The following is a 15989-nucleotide window of genomic DNA, read 5'->3' as shown; positions in this document are numbered from 1 at the left end:
ACAATATTATGTCATGTTATGGAAGTGTAGAAGTAGGCTTTTAGATCTACAGGGTGAGTGCAGACGAAGTAGCCGCACATTTACGCACCTACCGCGTTGCCTGCTTACCGCACGAACTTCCGGTGGCGCACAACGACGCATTTATGCAATGAAACAGAAAAAAAAAAAAAAAAAAAACACGAAAGAAAATGTGGCTACCAAACTCTGCGCAACAAAAATATAACTCTTCTCTGCGCACATTGCGAATGTGGCATGGCGGTCTCCGCACAGTTGTGTCCAGCTACCGCTAGGGGTGCCACCGGTGCCGGAACTGAATCAAGCCCCACATGGTTCCCATTTGTTATCTTTCTGCACCCTTTCTACACGATTTCTGCACCTTAAAGCCCCCTAGTGGTATCCGCACCCAGCTCTCCGGGCACCGCCATGTTTGCACCCGTATAGCCCATTTGAACTGTATGCAAAGTTTGCGTAGCTATAACTGTTTTGTTGCTCAGAGTGTGGTTAGCGCATTCGTTTGTTTTTTTGTTTGTTTGTTTTTTCATTGCATAAGTGCGTCGTCGTGCGCCACCTATGTTCGAACGGTAAGCAGGAGACAATTGGGGAGGGGGGGAGTATGTTTATTATATAAAAAAAATAGGAGGGAAAGGTTAGCCACCGCTATGGCGGCATGCTATTTCCAGGAAGGAAAGGGAAAAATAAAGACAAACAAAAAGAAAAAACAAGCAAACAAAGAGGAAAACAAACACGAAACTGATGGTCACAGTTCACCCAGAAGGTCACAGGTCCGCAGAAGCTGAACAAGTGCCTTTGTCACCTGACTATATTGTGTGGGGCCGAGCAGCGTAGCTAGAGATAAGGCAATTGGTTATGTGGTTAATTGGTTAAATGTAGAGTTAGGTTATCTGCATACACACTGTGCATCCTTCAATTGAGTGCCCGCTGGCAACGGAAGTAGCGGTCGACGGACGAGCATCTTCGTACCTTTCGCCGCCTTTGCAATTACGGCAATTTAGGCTGAAATCTGTATCCAGCGTGGTCTAAAAATGCTGTCCTGAGAAACCAATGTCTTCGGGGAACTTTTATACGGAAATGGTCATTGGAAATACAGGGTGTCCCAGCTAAGTGTATACAGATTTTTAAAAAATATATATAACACTTTTTTCAAGATAAAATCAAGTGCAGTATAGCATATGCTGAAGGGCGCTCCCTAGGAGGGCATTAGCAAAGTCCAAAGGCAATGTCTTAATTAACTTTCATTAATTAATTTGTTAATTATAAAAGCTACAAAGTTGTCCCAATGAGAACATCTGTTCCTTTCGGTCACCTGAGCCGTTTTCAGAACAAAAATCCGTTCCATAGATCGCCTGCAAAAAATTTGTGAAGGAACGCCATTTTTTTCTTTATTTTGTTCATTGCGCATCTTCGCAGACGTGGATTTCCTTCATCCCCAACGTTAGAGGAGGAAGGAGCACAGTGCCGCCTCATGCGTCGAAGATGAGCTTTAACTTGCGGAAACAAAACAAAAACAAATGTATCGGGTGACTCTATCGGAACTGGCCTTATCTTGGGTTGCATGTTCTGTTTCCTTTTAATCTTTTTCCTGGACGCCAGAGGCGATAGTGTGCTCTTTCTCCCTCTCACATTGGGGATGAAGGAAAGACGCGTCCTCTAAGAAGCGCAATGAACAAAATAAAGAAAAAATGGCGTTCCATCACGAATTTTTTGCGGGCGATCTATCGAACGGATCTTTGTACTGGAAACGGCTACGATATCAGGTGAGCGAAAGGAACAGATGTTCTCATTGGGACAACTTTGTAGCTTTTATAATTAACTAGTTAATTAATGAAAGTTAATTAAGACATTGCCTTTGGACTTTGCTAATGCCCTCCTAGCGAGTGCCCTTCAGCATATGCTATATTACAATTGATTTCATCTTGGAAAAAGTGTTATATATATTTTAAAAAAAATCTGTATACACTTAGCTGGGACACCCTGTATAGCACCGGTACAGGAGCACAATGCCAGTGAGTGAGTAATAAACGCTGAACAATCTGCGACGCTAACGCATGCAGAATATTCAGGACACGACCAGTATATAATCTGTGCGTGTACCTTTCCTTGTCTAATTTCACTGCAAGGTGTCGAAGTGCAAGACGTCCCAGATCTGCGACTACGTTTGTTAGGCGTACTTTCTAAAATTCACTTACATCAGGCATGAGTCGCAACATATGTGACTGAGGTCGCTTACTTTGCTTAGCTACTCAATATTTGGATATTTAGCATTTCGAGCCGCCATATAGCTGCATAATATTTATTTATTTATTTATTTTATTATTCCAAAACCCAAGGGACCACAAAGGGTCATTACATGGGTAGACGATAAAGAAAACAAACTAACAACAGCCTTTGCACACTATTAGTTTAAAAGGAGAACAAACAAGAATTATAACAATAATAACAATAGTAATTCAATGCAATAACGATGGTACACTGGACACAGTAGACCTAGGGAAGGAGGTCTATGTGACAACAGAGTTATTAATGAAACAAATGGGAAAGTAAATGCCTGCGGAAGGTTAGGGGATCTGCGATGTCAACAATGTTCTGTGGGAGTGAGTTCCACTCGGTTTCGGCGAGCGGTATGAAAGAGTGTCTGAGGGACTCGGTGCGAGAGATAGTACGTGATACTTTCAGACTGTGATCGGTGCGATGAGAAATATACCGGGCCCGAATGATGTATAGCTGACTCAGAGATGTAGTGTAGAAGAATTTGTGGAATAAGCAGATCCGAAGGTACTTCCTCCTTAATGTCAAACAGGGAAGACCTAGATTAAGTTTCATTAAGGACACACTTGATTGAATGGAATACTCCGATAGGAGGAAGCGGACGCACCGGTTCTGGACTGACTCAACAAGTGTTTCCAAATATGACTGATGGGGATCCCATATCGAGGCTGCATACTCCAACTGAGGTCGAACCAGAGTGTTATATGCAATTATTTTAACATTTGAGGGCGCTTGTCTTATGTTGCGTCGAAGGAAAGCAAGTGAGCAATTGGCCCTCTTACAGATGGCTAAGATATGGTCCTTACATGAAAGGTTAGATGAAAAGGTAAGGCCCAGGTACTTGCATGATGTGGAAGGGAAAAGAGAATGATTGCATATAGAGTAGGTAACAGTTACAGGTTGTGCGGAACGGGTGAAACGAACAAATACGCACTTCGGCAAGCTGAGTTCCATTTGCCAGACTTTGCACCATTCACCAATTACCACCAATTCACCAATATTGGGGAATAATCCAGCGTACGTACCTGCAGCGACACAAATGTAACGCATGTATAATAATACAATATAGCACAGACGTTGCACACGGGGACACTGAGCAAATTCCAATGAGCAACGTAGCTCCCAAGTAAACATGTTCAGTTCTTCAATGGCAAACAAGCGAAGACATTCGCCATGGGAACGATTTCTCGGCACAGCAGGCAAGAGGAGCGGCTCCCATAATTGCTTTTGGGATGCGCCCACCTTAAGAAGAGCAGGTTGCCCTTTTGTTCAAGCGAGTTCGGTACATTAGAGCGCCTTCGTCTGTCCCGTGCCTCGCGGAACCATTGTTCTAATGCATCGTAAAATGGATATGAGCATGTGGTAGTGAATCTACCATGCGTTTTCAAACGGCTCCCTCGTTCGAAGAAAGCAAAAGGCGCGTAAAACAAGAAAAATGTGCACACACCGAAGCCTTTGTCTGCGGAACAAATTTTGAGAGAAACTCGTAGGTCTCTGTTCCCACCTCCCTCTTTTCTTTATTTGCGATGTACATCAAAGCCAATACATTTCGACAAACTTGTAATGTACGTCAAAAAATGCGTTTGCAGGAACTCTCCTCAGGATATCCCCGTCAGTATAAGAGGCACCTGACCCGGGCTTCTTCATATTTCGCTTTTCGAAGGGATTTCGTTTCCTCTATGACTTTCTGTTTACTTTCCTCCCTGAGACGAGGCCCGCTTGTGGGGCGCCCTCGCTACCTGCTCCGTCTTCCTCGTGAAAAGACAGCACAAAAGGCGTCAAAGACGCGCGATGCCTTTGGACGGATCATCGCTCAGTGAAAGAAAAAGCCGCACCAACGCGATGCTCTTCTTCGGATAACGGACCCCCCGTTTCCTTCAACGTCTTCACTGAGTGGATTCTGAAAGGTTGCCGAGTTCAACCTTTTCCGTTATATTTTCTGTAAACTTCTTCCCTTTTGGTTGTCTCTGTCTTATCGTACATGTTGGGAGGTGCAGTTCGCATCACAAGCTCGACGTGATGTACACCACCGCATTCGCCAACGGCGCTGTCGTAGGAACGTAATGCTTTGGCTAAACCAAACAACGGATATGGTTTAAAAAGGTACGGGCAAAGGATCGAGTGTGCACAAAATGCGTATCGAATTTCATCGACATGGTGCGCGGTCATTGCGCCGTATTTTATAGCTCAGGGTGGGAAGATATTCACGTATAGCTGAGTGAACGAAACTGCAACTTTTCTCGTTTACCATGAATAAGTGAAAGAGCAAAAATTTTACAAAAAATTTTCTATTCTTTTGTAAAGGATATATGCGTTGGCACAGAGTACGTTTCGTAAACAAGTGAAATAAATATTCTATTCAGTACGTTTTGTTTATTTTTGTGTTGGTGTCCATAAACAACCCAAGTGTGGTCTACTGAATGGTGCACCAGTAAGTGAACACAAAGGTTAGTAAAAAGACAACGTAGAACACACAACTAGGACAATACGACAATATAATCCTATCAAACTAATCATAGGTTGACAAAGCTATAATACACGGAAACCCGGAAAAGCCTGATATGCGAAAAATGTCAACATTCTGCGAGAGAGTATTCATCAGTCATTGATTAATTGGGCATAGCCGGTGAGCAAAATGAAAAAGAGGACATGTCAATCTACGCGAGGTTCCATGGAAATTTATGGATGATAGTAAAACCGGACAGTTAAAACTGGCTTTAATGACCATATACAAAAAGAGACGGCCTCTCCGATATTAACGAGCTGTTAAAGTTGGACAAATTTAAACAACAACGCGTTTATACAAAATGTGTTTGTAGCTGTAGTACATACTGCACCCTAAATGGAGATTGTGATAAACAAATGAAACGACGCTGAACATTTTCTATTTCGGAAAAAAGTGCGTTAGATAAACAGTTCCAGGCTACAGACGCGAATTCAAGTATAGGTACAAAAACGGAAAGGAACAAGCTAAAGAAACACCAAAAGGCTCAACAAAATTTTTGGTGGTTCTTGAGATAACGCCGAGCTTACGCATAGCTGAACTAAATACCTGAGTTACAATGCATGCGAAAAGTCAAAGAACCTGTCGAGAAGAAGTCTTAAATTAACGGAAGCAAGAAAATAGGTTAAGAGGATTAAATTGATTTTTTCGGTAAAAGGGATAACAGTTTTTGAGTCATTAATATTCAGCACTCGTATTGTTCGTACACGAACCATGAACACGAGTGATACCATCTTGTAGAGCAATATAACCATTGATGTTATCAATGGATCGAAATAACTTAATGTCATCGGCATGTTGTAGCACTTAGCAGTTGAGCACACAGTTAGATAGATCATTAACAAATACGTTAAAAAGTAGTGGCCCTATCTGGTGGGGAACACCAGATGTCATAATGTACGGACACGAAAACTCGTTTTTGTATGGAACGGTACGATCACTACAATGTGGGGGTGTGCGAATCAGAATACTCTAAAACCCTTCATTTTCGCGGCCCGCAAATTTCGCGAATTGGGCACTCGGGATTTGTTCGCGGCCCCTAAATTTCGCGAGTTGTGACCGGAAGACAAAAATCGGATTCCCAAAGGTCCCCATTGTTGAAGCTGACACTGCGGCGAGAAGGAACTGCCTTCAAAACTGTGACCCAGTTTCGATTCGCGAAATTCGTGAAAATTATGGGCTCGCGAAAATAAACGGTTTTACAGTATTTGAAGCCGAATCGAATATCGAATCGAATGGGGCGAAAAATGCCGAATATCGAATATTCGTGCAAATTTTACGATATGTTCCTTTTGCACTAAAAGTTTAGAATTTGTAGCCCAAGGCTTTAGTGCACTTTTTCTGGCATTAACTGTCACAACAGAGGCACGTGATTCTTGTATGTGAAGCTCCTACTCTTTAATTTTATACGATAGTGCTTTCTGCTTTTGAGGCGAGTCTGCACTTACTGGGTTGTCACTTATGTATCACTGGGGGTTAGTGATTTCAAAATTTGCTGTGAGGCTGTGGTATGTTACGCAGAAGAGACTGTAGTTGCGTCTCAACATCCACAGGTCACTTGTGAAAAAAAAAAAAAAAAAATGGCGTCCTGCCTAAAAGACATAGTATTTGTTCCTGGGCTGCAGGCATTGTTGCTTTATTCCGTGATAGCACCGCGAAGCAACTGTGGCTATTAGCGGCGTACAGATGAGGGCAGCAGGTAGAAGTGGGGGTTAGTATGCGTCCTGGGCCGGCTTCAGGTGGAACTGTGCCGACATTCGTCTGGAAAGTCTTCGGAAACCCCAGGAAAAACTTCAGACAGCACTCCTGGTGGTAGCATTCGAACACACCACCTCACAGTCTTCAGCAGGACCTTCGATACCACCAACGAGCAGGACACAGGCAGGCAGGCATTATGTAAGCGTCTTAAATGCCCTTTTTTTCTTCCTCTTCTATGACATCACGTCACAGTCTTACCTTTTTAAAGGCAACCTCCCAGACATCAAAGTAAAATCCTCTGCCGGCACCGCTAAAGTGCACGTGGAAAGGACGCCGCTCCGGACGCCGCTCCTGACGAAGTATACAAAACGGTCCGCCTGTGTTGGTCCGGCGGCAGCATTGGCAATTTCGTAAAGCGGGCTTCACCTCATGCAGGGAAGCATCAGGTGAAGTCCACTTTAGGGGTAGTGCCATTCATGCTCGTATAAGGGGACGAGTCGAATATTCGGACAATTGAACATTGGATGATCGATTCGCGAATCGAATACTTTGAGTGACTAATATTAAATTCGAATTCGAGAACTCGAATGTTCGCACGCCCCTACTAATGTGCGAAGAAAACCGTTCACATAATCTTTGGGAAAAACCATAGTGTGCTAATTTGCACGAAAACCAAAATGCAAAATGATGCAAATAGATCGTACGCTTGCTATCACATTCTGGTACGCACACATACTGTAAGTATTCGACATACTTAGGTGCGCCAGCTGCGCCCTGCTGTGGCACCCCATCTTTGATAAACCGCACCGGTTCGCACCGGACGTCTTCGATTAACGGGGTGCACCTACTGGGTGCGCACCTTAGTTGCCACGACTGGAGTTCTGAATCCTGAGCCGTTTTTTTTTTTAAATCCCGGGATTTCTAAATGTGGATCCCGGGATCTCAGGACACGATCGGGATTTGGTCGCAACTGTCCCCGGAATGCCGTATAGTACTGTATCCACCTGGCACATCCAGGATGTCACAATTTGCGATACAGTGAACATTCTAGTGAAAACGAAAAATAAAAATAAAAATAAATGAAATAAAAACTCGTCACGGGGAAAAAGCCGCATATTTTCCGCATATTATATTGAGCTTCGGCATCGTGCCGGAAAGATCGTTGTAATTCGTTGGAATGGGGCGTCGCTTCTTGTCGTCTGCTACAAAATATATTCTGGCTACGCTCGAGGATATTTCCCGCGGTTGGCAGAGCACGAGAAGACATGACATTTAGTAGTTGTACATGCGTGGCAGCTAAAATCAATGACATTTTTCGCATCTTCCGCTGGAGTATTCTGGGGTATGTTGCTTATGTGAATACAATTTATGGCGCGTTTTGCTCTTCTCTCCTTTTATTCAACCATAGTAACTGTTATGTTCTCTGTGGAGCAGCCGAGTCAAATTTTCTGAAAACGCTGTCTCCGTTTTCTCTTTCCATTTTCAAATATACGTATTCGTGAGGATCAAAAGAATAAAAAGGCAGACTCCCCAAAGAGAGAGAGAGATTCTGCAATACTTTGTGTGGCCTTGTGGATATGAAGACCCCTTCTGGTTTCGTAGGGGTTTTAATTATACTTAAGGGCTGCTCTCGGCTATGACTTGCGTGGTTCACAAGAGTCCGCGGCCAACGTCGTTGTCATGCGTCGTGGGCGATGAGGTTGTTTCGGTTTCGGATTACAAATTGTATTTTTAGGGGAAAGGACGCTTGAAACCAAAATTCGGTATAGACACCATCCTTTCTTTTTCATTCGTATCGCCGAATTTCTATTGTCAAGAAAACCGAAATTTATTATCCCGAAATCTCCGGACTTGGCCTCGTGAAATCCCAGGATTTCGGGACATTAAATTTTGCTGAAATCCCGGGATCCGAACCCTAGCCCCGACGAGCACCGAGGAAATCGGCCGGACGACGGAGTGCAATCCCAAGAAGCATTGTGACACGCGAAAAGCAGAAGAGGCCATTGCACACGTATGGCACGTACGTTATGGCACCCGTACGTAAGTGCGTGCTGCTTGGGGCAGCTCTTGAGGAATTTCTTTCCAGCACATCAGACATAATTCATGAGAATAAGTGCATGGGGAGTACATCCCAAAGTGATGAACTTTGTAGTGATCAGTGGGCACTCACAATTCATTAGCTGGTTTAGCTGCGCATGCTTCTTCGTTAGCTGCTACAAAAACGTCGACCGCGTTCATTTTTGCGTTGTCACCACGTGTTGCAGCGCACGCAAAACTGTGGCACGCTACACGCTAATCGACAGGTCATAACCAAAAAACAGAACTGTTCAAATAGATATGCAAACGGAGCCGAGGGGAGCTTTATCTAGGGACAAACACAACACAGAGCCTCCAATAAGAGCCTAAGAGACAAAGTCAACAAGTAATTCATGAAAAAGCCAATGGAGTTTCTCTGCACTCAAAATGCGCCTCTGTCATGTTTGCCAACAAGTTGACGACCGAATCAACGAGAAACAAATTCGATAACAAACCGATCTGATATATTTAACCCGGTGCTAGATTTGCATTTTAAAGAGCTAGCTTCATGTCCCGACGACTTTTGCCGTCTGTAGATATGTACTGCTTGCGATACACTCTCTGAAATCTTCGTTGAAAGGTACAACAGCCCGTCTTGGCTTGGCCGCCCCCGAAGGAGCTGTACTATTATTGTGTCTGAGGGTTGGCAGTATGCCGTACGAGTCTGCACGTGCGAAGGAACAATCTTCCCATACCTGGGACATTTCAGACAGGACAAACCTCGAGCTGGCGCAAGTATGTAACAAGCAGTACCTTGCACACTTTTCACAATAAGAAATGTCACACTTTTGTCAAATGTCACTCTTGAGTACAGATTTACAAATAATAATTGGAGGTTTACGTCGCGAGACAACTGAGATCATGAGCGGTCACAGCGGTCGGTCTGTGGATTGCTTTTGCCCACCTGAGGGCTCTTTAACGTGCGATGAAAGCTCATCGCACGGCACCCCGTATTTAACGTCCCTCGCGGAAGACTGCGTGTCTAAGCAACTTGTACCCAGCCACCAAGTTGCTGGTGTCCTCAGCCGGGTTCGAACCCGCGATCTCGGGATCAGAAGGCGAACACGCTACCGACTGAGCCACCGAGGCCGGCCATGTATTTACATGAGCGTGAACAACTGCGCAAGAGCGATGAGAAAAAGAGAGAGACCACCTGGTTATTAAAACGGTAGCTTTATATCGTCAACCGCCGTGCAGGTCCGTGGCTTTATAGCGCCAAACACCACGTGACACCCTGTGGCCACGTGACGTGATCACGTGCATACCTTCGTGATGTCTCTATGAGCTATCTCGTTTAAACGCGTGTAAACACCTTTGTTTTGATGATTTTTTTTAGAGCATAAAGAGTCATAATCATGATCCGTGTCCACGAAATCACGAATTATCTATCCTCAGTGGCTTGCTTTACAAGAATAGGAATGGGTTAAGGACAACTAAGGTTAGTTGCACGAAATCTCGTTCCTCATGAGGGGAACTTAATGAGGAGCTTCATTATACTCAGCCCAACAAGTTTGTGCATGATTTGACGGGTTGTCCAGCCGACGAACGGGAGGGGGGTATAGGTTTATTGAAAAGAAAAAACAAAGAAAAAGGGGAAAGGTTAGCCCTGCTCCAAAAGCCGACTTGCTATCGACGAACGATCTGATGCAGAACCACCGAATAAGGGTTGTTCAGTGACTCCAGATTGAGCAGCTCACGAACCAACTCACTGTGCACTGGTGTTAGCTTTTGCATGGCTATGAACGTGGCAGGCGTTCTATGCGTTGTTGCCTGCTTCAGCGAACACAGCAGACTTCGTGTCTGTCACCAACCTCGCGTGAGAACAGCATCCTTAGATCGTGAACAACATTCACTACTGCTACGGTGATGTCTTAAAACGTTGCCAGATTAGTGTTTCACCTAACGCGTTCTAAAATACCATTTTAAAATCTGTCTGAGAATTATGAGGTGAACAGTATTTTTCAGCGAAATTTTGTCACGGCTTACGACCATTTTGACACATTTTTGTCGAAACAAATTGAGTTTTCTTAATTGAACTCATAAATTCGCGAAGACAAGGTATGTTTTATCGTGAGATACAGACGCGCATGTTGGTTTTACTCCCATTCCAGTGCAAGATACATTCCCACTCTCTTACATTCCCCCATACAGTGGTAATAGGTGAAGGAAAAAAGAAAGAACAAGGAATCGAAAACCTTGCAAACTGTCGGCCGCCGTCAGTTCTCCGTCAAGTTAGTGGAAGAAGCGACAGGAAGAAAGAAAGAAAACGGCGACCCCCTATTCCTGCTTTCTTCTCAGCGTTGTTTCAGATAACTGGTGCGTAACCCTACTGTCGTTATCAGCAGAGGCACGAAAAAGGAAACTGAAGAGGCATACCGATGTCCTCCTTTCCCTTCTTTTCCCATTAACTTGACGGAAAACTGATGGTGGCCAAAAACCTGGGCATACCATCGTTTCGTTTTCCTTTTTAAGTTAAAACATGAAGGTGTGTTGTACCAAAGTGTGCGTATTTCGTAACGAAATTGGGTAAATCCGATATGCGCTTTGCGTTTCTAGCAAAAAAGGAAGAAAAAGAAAGAAGAGGAAAACAGATACAAAAAAGAACATTACATTCACTTTGCATATGTCGAAGTTCAATTCAAAAAATTCACTTTGTTGGTGACAGAAATTCGATCAAAATCGTCGTAAGTCATGGCAAAAGTTCGCTGAAGAAGAATACCGTTGACCGTTTATCAGAAGGTTGCGTTTTCAAATCACGTTCGGGTCACCATATGTAGAGGAGATTGCGTCTGTCTACATGAATCCTGACCGGCAGTGATGGAATGTCCCAGCGAGCAGATGTGCGTGGCTTCACGGTAGGACGGTGCCGGTAGAGCCAGGGAAGGGTAACAGAAACGGAAACGGAGATCGCACAGTTAGAATACCTGAGACAGAAACGGAAACGACAATAATTTACGGCAATAATTCGGGTACCGCAGGACCCGAAGTACGCGCGCAGGACCCGAATTCTTATACGCTTATGGTGACCTGGAATTTGCAAGCGTGAGTAACATTCCTGGAAACCATGTTCATATTAGCTGTTCACAGAAATCACGTACTTATATGTGCATTTTGAATAAACGTTGTCTCTTGTGTGCATGTATCCTTGGAGTCCTCAAAATAGACTTCAGAACGTAGAGGAATTAAGTTTTGTCACGGTCTCAATGCTCTTTTTTTTTCCTTAAAAAAAGGAAAGAAAAGAAAGAAGGAACCCAAAAAGCTGGAGGTGGGGGCGCTACCGAAAACCGAAACGGAAACGAAAGCAGCAATGGTGGTAACCGAAACTGAAACAGAAACAAATAAGGGCCAGTAACGGAGGTGGTAACGGAAACGAAAAAGATTCCGTTACCTTTCCCTGGGTAGAACTGTCTGGCAGGCGCAGTGGCGCGCGACAGCTGGGGCACGTCTTCATCATTGTCCACTGGCCGCTACAACCCCATAATTTCCGAACAAGTAGATTTTTAACGCAATTTTTAGCACGTTACGTGAAATACTCTGTATGTCCCGTCGGTGAATATTTACAGTATTCGCTAAGCGAAATAACGCATGATTGATCGGCCACTGGACAGCATCTTATAGAGGCGTACTTTGATGTCCGTGTGAGCTATCGTGATCTATGTTGAGCGTTCGTACTCAGCTATCGAAGTGGAATGAAATGGTCAGCAGTCGCGATCACACACTTGTATTTGTTCGTGGGGGAGAAGACATGGAATAATATTTTGTGTCGCTTTTGTGTACTACGGGACGAAGGACATCGCCCATCCGAAGGGCCGTCTCATGTCCACGATTGAATCAGCGAATAAAAATAAAACCGGGTGTACTTGGTCTCGTCTCGGGCTTCAGGGAATGGTGGAAATTATGATAGCACTTTACGCTGACGTCATAGTGAGTACCGTCCAATGGAAGCTGACAAAGAGTGACACGTCTCTCCACGGATCCTCCAACAGTGAACGAGCCCAAGCAGCACAAGACTTTTGGCGCTGTGGTGCGCTTTCTCCGACTTTCACACGAGCTGAGTTTACGTAGGACGACATCTATGGAATGTCATGTATGCGTCACATCATGAGAAGCAGAGCGAACTATTAAACAAAACCTTTGCTATATAATGACTGTTCAACAGTGAGACGCGCGTTGAGAACTGGTGTTAGGTAACTCATAAGTCATAACTATCTCACAGTTGTTTCATTCATACACTGTTCTTCATTCCGTGACGAACAAGACTCAAGTTAATATTTGCAACCGTTTATGGACATCAATCTCTTATATCTTCGGTGTGGCAATACTTTTCTAAGTGATAGCTCTTCGGCCAGGGAGACATCCAGTGTTAGATTTGGTTATGTAGATATTTAGCCAACAAGGATGGGCGAACAAATCTTTTAAGTACATCGGTGTGCGGGTGTGCGTAAGAGGGAGAGAGAGGGATAGATAGAGATACAGAAGGAGACATCTTGTTACCCGACGGATTCTACGGCGAAGACACATGCAAGTGTTTTTACCACGTCTTCAAACCTTCCCAACAGGTGACACTACGACTGCCTGCCACGAATTCTTCGCCTTGCAGCATACAGTTACCTCTACACACCATTATAATTCTCCTAATTGGAACACCTTCTTCCTGCACCTGCTTGATATAGCTTTTACTGTTATACAAATATATTTTCTATTATTTTATAGGTCTTCCGCAACGTTTCAGTTCTTTCTTTTTTCTTTTTTCACTTCTAGCAACACCTGACCTGTTTTTTTATACGTCCTCTTTCTTTCCTCTTACAGATGTCCAGCTCCATCGGCTGATGTACTCTGCTAACAACGCAGTCTTCGCGGAAGAAATGGTGAGTGATCGCGTATTATAGGAATCCAGGGACGTAACGTTGTCTATGAAAACGGAGAGGCTTTTTCGTTCTGAAACGGTGTCCTCGAGTAATGTCTTCGTTCCTGGAAATAGGTCTGAATGCCTCTCTATAAAGTTCCCCCGAAGAAATTTTGAAGGTGGTGGATTAAGCCGCGATAGTTTCAGCAGACGGTATACGGAGCGGTGGGGATAAAGGAGACATGCTGCCTATGAAGGAAACTGGATCTAGACACACTCGGGATAGTAGACACAAGTGCATATTTTTCATGTTAAGAATGGTGCGATTAGTCTTGCATCACAACGTTGAGAAGAAGTGGGATCCTGTTCTTGTGCGAAAAAGGGCCCCGAAAAAAAAAAGTTTCCTGGAATGACGAGTTGCAAGTGTAACCTGCCACAACGTCAAACGTCAACGGGGTGCCACAGCGTCAAAAGGGTGAAGTAGAAGAAAGAAAATAAGGGTCGGGAAGATTTTCCTTTCTCCTCCAAGAAAGACTGAGTAGATCGTGCAATCTTCAAGTTACGTGCTTTTTTTGAATATTTTTTCTAGCGTAGTTTATGATACGAACTCGTCAGGAGTTGAGTCTACCTTTTTTTCTCACTTTGAGGATAGCGAACCATACAGCGACCCGAAGATGCATCAATGGGATTTCAAGCTGGGTCACAACATGCACATGTATTCTCACCCAAACACGTACAAACACGTACCGAACAGTATGTACGAAAGATGATCGGCCCGTACGGGGAATGCCGTTGTTGGACTCGCCGTTGTTGGACACGCAGAAGTGGGCGACTTCGCCAACTTCGTCACGACTTCACAACTTCGTCATGACTACAGGAAAAAAAAAAAAAAAAGGTGGAGGATGAAGAGTGGAGATGCGTAGAGGGTGCGTGAGTTCGTCGGGGACTGCAAAGTGCCAGAGGGGATGTTGAGCAAGATCCACCTCCCGCTGAAAGATTACGAATACTAGGCTATCCGTGGCGGTCACGAACGAGAGCGAGGTGATGTCGGACCAGCACAGATGTGCTGGTTCGACAGTAGCAAACAGCTGGTCCGAAACAGATGCAATGAATGAATCGCGTCTCCTTCAAAGGCCAGAGATGTCTGAGTTGGCACAGGCCACCAGTTGACAACAGAACCTTGTCATCCAGACTACGGGCTCAGCGTTAACATATTTCCTTTGGGTAGTATCGCGTACACTTCTAATTTGAAATCCTCTGCTTGTGCGCCCCCTTGACTGCAAATGTGATTGTCTTGCAACACGCAGCTAGCATTTCTAATTGCACGCGTACTAGTTACCTTTCTTCGATATAGTTTCATTTCTGTATGTCGTTGTCTCCTTTCGATACGAAGAAGTGGTCATTCCTCCTCGCTTCGTCTACACAGCATCGAATTCGCTTACTGTGGAACCTATTATTCCGGCTGTGAGCTTTGACGCCCTGGTTTCGTGGGACGGCATCCTGATCTCGGCTCGCCATCAAAGGGAGGAAAGGAACAGGCTGGTCTCTTTTCCTTCAGCTTTCCAGCGTTTCCTCTCGCTAGCTTCTTCTCATGAGACGCGCTCCAACTTTATCTTGATGGGCCCCCTTCTGTATCATACACAATACACGAGGGGCTCAGGACGCAACAAAGAGGGAACCATAACGAATACAAAAAGAAAGAAAAAGAGGCAAAAGTGAAGTCTGAATGACGCCGGGATTTCGTCATACGTAACTAATGTTTCCGCACGATAATTGTGTAAAAATAATCTTTCTCTGATATGTTCGTTTAACTGATTTTACACTTCGTCGTGGTGTCTTTATCTATTCCTAGTTGTCCTTTTAAATGCGCAAGCATTTCTTTAACGCACTTTTGAAGCATTGTTGAAGCCGCGTCGCGTCAGTTTCACTCTCGTGAAGCTCGCACTGCCCCTCGTACACCGTGCCGCGCCTTAGATGAGAAGAAATGTTGCGGCAGGCGCGCACGCTCACTGCCTGCACAGCGCGTCTCGCGTGATGTCCTGTACCATGGGCTCCGCGAAGTTACAGCGTAGGCGGGTGCTCCAAAGCATTCGCGCAAGTATAGAGCTCGCACATGTGCCACCGCCGCTGCGGGAGATGCAGACGCGTTGGCGAAAAATTAGGAACGTAAGCGTCCGAGAATGTCAAGAAAAGGCGTGCGGCCAAGCGTGCCGCCATTATCCTCGTCCAGTGTTCAGAAGTGCGCCAAAGGGTCCAGTGTTTTCTTTCTCTTAGCTTTTATCCAAATTACGGTCATGATCATCTGAAGGTCATGCTAAAAACTTAGAGATGGTGGGGTCAAATCCCACCACTCGCTCTGCTGTCGGAGGGTTTTCCCAAGTTTTTCGGCATACTTTCCTGACATATCTCGGCACAGCCGACCCTTGAAGCCTGCCCTGGCAGCGTGCTAGCGCCTCTCTCTCCGATTCCTTCATCCTGTCCTCTGTCTCTATGCCCGCGTTCGTGCGCCGCATCTAGGGATGGTTGTTTCGCGATGTTATTTTTTTTTTTTTATTGGATATGCAAGCATCGGGACAGTGT

General features: G+C 44.8%; 1 protein-coding gene across 5 annotated transcripts in view; it reads left to right on the top strand.

The window, feature by feature from the left end:
- Positions 1 to 15989, top strand: part of LOC135374752 (muscarinic acetylcholine receptor M5-like) — a 399570-nt gene that overhangs the window by 206679 nt on the left and 176902 nt on the right. For all 5 annotated transcript variants that reach the window (XM_064607680.1, XM_064607676.1, XM_064607677.1 and 2 more), the window contains one exon: positions 13373 to 13431. The gene's annotated coding sequence lies outside the window, so the exon portion shown is untranslated. The remainder of the gene's footprint in view (positions 1 to 13372; positions 13432 to 15989) is intronic.

The sequence above is a fragment of the Ornithodoros turicata genome, unplaced genomic scaffold, assembly GCF_037126465.1.
Source record: "Ornithodoros turicata isolate Travis unplaced genomic scaffold, ASM3712646v1 ctg00000746.1, whole genome shotgun sequence".
Taxonomy (NCBI): Eukaryota; Metazoa; Arthropoda; class Arachnida; order Ixodida; family Argasidae; genus Ornithodoros; species Ornithodoros turicata.
This window is presented reverse-complemented; position numbering and strand designations above follow the sequence as displayed.